Raw genomic sequence first — 7009 nt, 5'->3', positions numbered from 1 at the left:
ATACAGTGATTATTCTCCTGGGATATCCTAAAGCATGGAGGGCAGCCAAGAGTTTCGTATAGTACAGGACAGTAATTATCTCATGACAAGTGTGCTCCCTGGAGATCACTTTAGAGCTATTTTAAAGATATTGTGGAGTAAAGCATGTATATATGTTGTACTAGAAGACGACAAAGATAGCACTTTACAGTCACAAAAATGAGTTTTAGCTGACTGTGAGGTACACACTGATTAATTTAAAGTGTTAACAGCCTATTGAACACCTCTTCAGTTGAAGCATATTTATAACAGTGTAACAACCAGTAAATCACACTTTGAAGCTACAGTATAAAAAAATAAGTTGGAAAACAACACTTTTCTTTTTTTTTTCCAGTTATTTAGCTTGATACAAAGCACTTCCTTTGTGCTTTTGCCTCTTAAAAGTACTTTATAAATGCAAGACCATTATTCCATTTTTTTTAAAAAACACCACATTTGACACAAATGCAGAATATTGCTAAAGAAGGATTGCTGAAGGTTTGAGTTCTGGGGAATGTCAGTGACTGACCTAAATTGAAATCAGTTTACAACTCCTGCAATAAGATATTTAACAACTTTGCCATATGCCTCATTCCCATCTTACAGTACACATTTGCTTACACAGTTCTAACACTTGACTATTTTAATACCCCTGGAAAACTGTGTACGATTACCATTTCTCCTCTTCTTTTTACACAAGGACAGCAACTAAATTAATTTTTTTTAGCCTTAAAATTTCCCTTACACACAATATACTTGATTTCTGTTTCTATCATAACAAACTATGTCATAAAGATAGCATGTGTGCTTGTGCATGTGTAGGAATACTTTCCCTGAACTGTCTATGCTTTCCTTGAAAATGTGACCTTCACGAAGTATACAGAAAATTGAACTGCTGTATGCGTAAATATTTGCTTACAAAATTTTGTATAAAAAAAAAAATCTTTAAAAATTACCATGAGAGTTGAAAAAACCCAACAATTAACTATATTATAAAACACAAGTATTGATAGGTCAGTGCTAAACAGGCTTTAGAAGTAAATTCTATAACTTGATGTTTAGAAAAACATTACTACAGAATACATCCACGTCTGCAGATTTAAGACAGGATATTATCCTTATTTTTATCAAGAATCATATGAAGACAAGGTTAGTAGCAAATACCTGTGGATGCAATACGTATTCTTCATGTGTAATAATGTCAGGGGGATCAAAAACCTACAGTGATGCAATATTGATTACTCTTTTGCATAGCATGGAAATGAAAAAATGGTAATAACGCATTTGCAATTTTTTGTAATGTCCCCCTAGGGCATATGCTGATATTGAAACAGCACAGGGAAAAAAAAAAAAAAAAAAAAAAGGAACATGATTTTGAAGATATTATTTACAAATAGGTATTATGAAGTGCCAGTTTATTTGTATTTCCTTCTTTTACTTTTTCTCTGAACAATCTCACTAAGATATAAGAATGGAGAGAAATTACTTCATTGTCAGTATTCTTGTCACATTCTTTAATAAAGGACTAAAATATATATTCACATCTAAAAAAGCTCAAGGACTCCTTAGCAGAAATAGAAGGCTTCTCACAAAGGAAGAAGAGGAGTCAGAAATTCATGCCAAAAAAGGTGAAATTCATTGTTGGAAATGGGCCAGCACATAGTCCATGTCCCATTTTGGTTTTAATTTGAAAACTTCATGCAGTCCTGTGCCCAATGCCTGCTCCCAGGATGAATTTCACACAGGATAATGGAAGGTAGAAAAAAGGCCAAAGAAAGCATTAAGAGCTGTAGTGTTTACAGGACACATATAAAGTCTAGTCTGCCTAAAGATAAGCAAAGTTTGAAGCAGCATCAGTAGATGCAGCTATGGGTTAAGGATTCAAATGAACCACCAGTGGTTATTTTATTTCCTAAACTTAAGTGGAGGGACTTGCTGAGCCCTGAGCTATTCTCTTAACACTTACCATTCCCTCTTTAGTATTCTCTTCTTCAGCTCTCCAGTACAACACATCAGGCATTATACCCTATCTCCCCTACAACATGTCCCCTGTGTCTTTGCAAAATAAAGCTCTGCTTAAAAAAGGCTAAAGATCACCTCCAACAGATGACTTGGGATCACCAGAGTTTCAACTGCTATACAGTTTAACCTTTAGTTAAAGACCAACCTGTGAGAAGAGACATTACATTCTGCGCCGCCCGCCCCCCCCCCCGCCCCCAGGTAGTTTCTGAAGACAAATTCCAGTGTTCATGTGTAAGTAGAAAGCAAGAACCAGAAAATGCTAGTTTTTGGAAACAGGGTATTTTCTAATAGAGTTGGAGCTATTTAGGAAGCAGCACAAAAATGGGTTTTGTGTTAATAAAACTGGTATGCTCACAATCTATGTATTTTAATTTTTTTTTTTTTTTTTTTTTTTAACTGAGTGGGATGAAGCTTTTAAAAGCCTCTTAGCTTTACCAGTGGTGGTGTTCCATTTTACCACTGTTTGTAATTATCTATTTACACTAACATAACAAATGTGGTGCCTCCAGCAGGAAGCTAAAGGTTGATGAGAAACAGAATGAAAAAAGCACCTAAATGTTAGACTAGTCAGCAAGATTTTCAAGTTTGTTAAAATTAATACAAGCTATCATTAGAGTACTCTACAGTTCAGTGCTTCATAAATAGGAAAACCAAAGCAGCAATGCTTTTTGTATCGTTCAGCCTGACTTTTACATTGTTTTATCTTCTGTTACCAAATCAAGATACAGAACGTCTTATAAAGCTTCCAGTATAGACCAGCAGTATAGTAATTCGCTACATGCATCCTGAGCCACTTAGGACTTAAATGCATCCAGAACAATTGAAAAATACATTCTGATTATAGAATACACAACAACCAAGAACAAAGAATTCTCTCTCTCAGTGCTCTAGGGTGAAGATGGCTACCTCTTCAATACTTTGCCTGCTTCACTCACTGACCCAGTTGTCTTGGCAGGGGAAAATAAAAAGTTTCTTCCACTTCCGAGTCCTATGTGTCCTGAAGAGCAGTAGGGTTCCTTCCAATTGGTGGTCATGATTTTCTAAAATGAAATAAAATATCAAAGTATACCTGTATAATTTATGTACCAAAAAGCATGAAAAAGTGCTTCAGACTGAGTACTGAGGCTGCTTCAGAAAATGACACAGTGGGAGAATCAATGCCAATTAATTTTGAATTTTGCAAGGTTCATTCAAAATGAATAAGTGCATTACCATATAATTTTATCAGAAGAGGAGATGTTAATTCCCACAATGCTTTAAGTCACAACCTCAACCACTTGCAGTGAAGCTTTCCAGGTGTGTTAAACAATTAAAACCTTGGCAATACAAAAGTGGGTGAAAGAGTTCTTTGGTAGAACATTGAGTTATTCAAACATTATTTAGAAAACATTTGAAATTCCGAATGATGAATTTATTCTGAGAATCATAGGGCATTTCTAAATAAAAGCTCTATGCAGGAGGGCATACATCTCTTACTCAGATACCTATAGTACAATCACACCTGTTATTGCACTAATAAGTATTTGACTCATTTGACTCACAAAACCAGGTAAAAATAACATGGAAAATTAAGTGAGATTAAACATCTGGTTGCAATCTCAGCAGCAGTCATAAACTGTGTCTTCTTATATAACAAATTATCAAGAGCTATCAAAAGCCCCTGGTCCAACTAACAGAGGAGGAAGAGATTTGGCCTACATAGATCTGAAGGTGTTATTTCAGGCTTTTTAGTGATGCACAGGCTTAACAGACCATGAAGTATATAAAAAAACCTGAATGCATAGAGTTGTAAAAATGGCCGTAATATTTTTATGTTTTATGTAATGTTTGTAATATTTAGTGTCCAGACATTAGGACTTTATTTTAATGAAAGGTGTCATATTCTAGAACAATGCAAGGAAGATGTTTTGGTTTTTTTTTTCTCTGAAGTGCTAGAAGCAGCTAGAAAAATTAATATCGTCCCCAATTTTGTACATGAAATGAAACATTTACAAGGAGAAAATGCATCAGGATAATCCAAAATGAAAATTTTGAGCTGCAATCTGAGAACTCCCATGCAAGTCAACAGGATTTCTCTGCTTAGGAGCTGCAACACTAGGCTATTAATTTTACTGTGTTAATGGCTGATTTCAAAGCCACTGTTTCTAAAAAGTGTAAATTTAAATATGCTTTCTTTTCTCTCAGGTATGAAAGGTATGTTAGAGGAACTGCAAGCATGAATTGAAAAGTTAGCTTATCTTTACCTGCATTTTACAAGGTTGCAACAGATAAAACAGTACCTAATATTTCTCTTTTTGTGGAGAAACTTCAATAAGTATCATTGTCCAGAACTTCTCCGAGTTGGATCTTTCTCTGCTTTTCCATTTCTACAGGAGGCATTTTTCCGCATGCTTCATGCATATATTTTTTGTCACTACAAATATTCAGAGGACATCTGGAAACAGACTTAATCTGAGAAAAGCAGAAGTGTCAAATGGAGTAACCAAAGTCCAGAGGAGTGTTCCCTGTTGGTAGATGATTCATCTTGAAGTGGTCAGTGACTCAAAATTTGTACCACCTTTTGCTCAGCAGTATGGTAAAAGATGTTGTGTTGTTACGATGTCACCATTCATCAAGGAGGAAATCCACAAATTCCTGAAATATCCACAAAATGGAATCTAAATTTAATAACAGATTGTGAGAACTGTGAGAGATTCAGCAATTCTGCTAGCATATTCCTATAAAGATTTATACTTCTCTGACAACAAGCATGCCTGAGATTCAGGGCTACAACCTGCAAGAAATAGTCCTGCCTCCATGGTTGAAGATGAGGGTAAGGCCAGTGAGTTTATCTGGTTACTCAATTTGGGCTTATTAGTGTGGAATTCTTTCTTCTCCAACCTGTAGAACAAAGATAAGTAGCAGATGGAAAGCTATAAGTTACAAAGGTTAATGGCAAAACAAAAAAATAATGAAGAATAAAGTACGCTATTTTCATTATAATGAAGGCCATTTGGTTTCAGCTTTAGAACAAAGTTATTTTAGGCTCTCTAGTGAGGCAAGGGTTTAACAGACAATGAAATATATATAAAAAACTGAAAGCAAATATGTGTAAAAATGGTCATAGTATTTCTTTCATCAATGTACTTTAATCCCAGCCAGGATTCTGGAAAGGATTCACAATTTAAATTTAACATCACATTGGTTTATAAAAACCCTGAATTTTGCTTTGGTATAAGTAACTCTAAAAAACCCCCGATCACTCCTAAGTTTTCTGATTTTGTATCAAAATGGAGCTGGAAGACTCCCCTTGACCTCAAGCTGTCTCATCGATGGTTTCTTGCAGTCTGCTCTCTGCACCGCTGCTGCCTGCTGCTCCCTGACGCCAGGTCAGGGGGAATGGCCTCCTGCCACCCAGGTCCCACCCCAAACCAGGGGTGCCCATCTCCTGGGTGAGCAGAACAAGGGGAAAACCTCGGCTAGACACCAGTCCCGGGTCTGTCCCTCTGACCACTGTTTGGCCCCAGTCCCCAAAAAACTCCACTTTTGCTTTGACAGAGTGCCAAAGCCAGTATGAAAAAGTAGGCTGGTTATGGTTTGAAGGTTAAAGAAGCTGGAGCATTACTTCCAGCGCAGAAATACCAAACGCCTCGTGGAGGTGAACGCAATGATAGACAGGAGTTTTTGTGGAGTGCCTTCACATCGAACTGTCAGGCACTGGCTTTATTTGCAAATCTTATGAATCTGTAAGAATGCTACAGGCAAAAATCCTTCCCTTGTGGTGCATCTCCAACACCTTCTTCTCAGGAGCTTTAAAACCTAGGCTTTACTGTCTTTCTCATTAATTTTTCAATAGCAGAGTAGGCATGGAGAATTCTATTTTTCTACCTTGTCACTGCCCAGTAAATGAAATTCACAGATGAAATGTCACAGAGCCCAACCCCCTCGTACAAAGTGTTGCAATCCAATGCTTTTCTTTCATTTGGGAAGGTGGGGCTATCTGTGAATAAAGACCTCATATCCCCAGTAGTTGTCAGTTCCACAAAATTTTTGTTTCAGTGTTTTGCTGAATTAGAGAGTACACTGTAAACTTCAGACAAAACGCTGCCTCAACTTCATCTGACATCATTATGGTTTTAATGAATCTGGCCCTCTAATTCTCAGCTCTCAAAACCACCAGCACTGGTGTAATGAACTGACACATTGTTTAGCATACCTTTTTTAAATCTCATTTAATTTTATAGTAGATTTTTTGTCTTAAAACCTTACAATTTTATTGAGCAATTAAACTGTGTTCTCAGTCAGGGGGAAGAAATGATCATAAAATAGCAATAAGCTAAGCAGTAGTTTCTAGACAGAAGTTGCATTTTTATTTCCTCCATCATAATAGGAACAAGTATTTGTTTTGTAAAATAAGGTGCAGAGTCTTCTAAAAAGCTGAAAATGACAATTGATTCCCCCCCCCCCCTTAAGTGAGATTAAGTTTAGAGTGCTTGGCATAAAAAACTGCTGCTGCTGTACTGGCCTTATCAGATCAATCAGTCAAATGAAATGAGGAATAGTTGGTGGAATCTTTTTCTACAACCATTTTGCTGACTGATGGCTGCTTTCAAAGCATCACATATTGAATTTGTTTCCAGAAAGCACCTCCGCTTTAACATGAACATTTTAAAGGTAACCTTGTTGCTGCCAACAAACTAGTGAAATCCTGTATCTGTTGTAAACAGTTCTGATTTTAAAGAAAGATGACTGGACACCTCTTTGTGATGGTGGAATGACTACCAGTGAATTTTAAAGATGATGTTTAAAAGTGTAAAACATTATGTACAGTACCCAAGTATGTTTTCAAGTGTAATAAACACAAAATTAGGTTTTAACAAATGGGAATTTGAAAGGCATTGCTATTTAAGACAATATCAATGTTTTTTATTTCACTTATCACCTCTATTATTAAGTTGCTCTGGTAGATTCTAAAGTGTGTTTCTATCCA

At 36.3% G+C, this 7009-nt stretch overlaps 1 long non-coding RNA gene across 1 annotated transcript; it reads right to left on the bottom strand.

The window, feature by feature from the left end:
* Positions 1-1387: 1387 nt before the first annotated feature.
* LOC138685494 (uncharacterized) lies at positions 1388-4916 on the bottom strand. Its single transcript, XR_011324785.1, has 3 exons — positions 4814-4916; positions 4320-4674; positions 1388-3080 (listed from the first exon to the last, which is right to left on the bottom strand). It is a non-coding gene; the product is annotated as an uncharacterized lncRNA (long non-coding RNA).
* Positions 4917-7009: the final 2093 nt, after the last annotated feature.

The sequence above is a fragment of the Haliaeetus albicilla genome, chromosome 1 (genome assembly GCF_947461875.1).
Source record: "Haliaeetus albicilla chromosome 1, bHalAlb1.1, whole genome shotgun sequence".
Taxonomy (NCBI): Eukaryota; Metazoa; Chordata; class Aves; order Accipitriformes; family Accipitridae; genus Haliaeetus; species Haliaeetus albicilla.
This window is presented reverse-complemented; position numbering and strand designations above follow the sequence as displayed.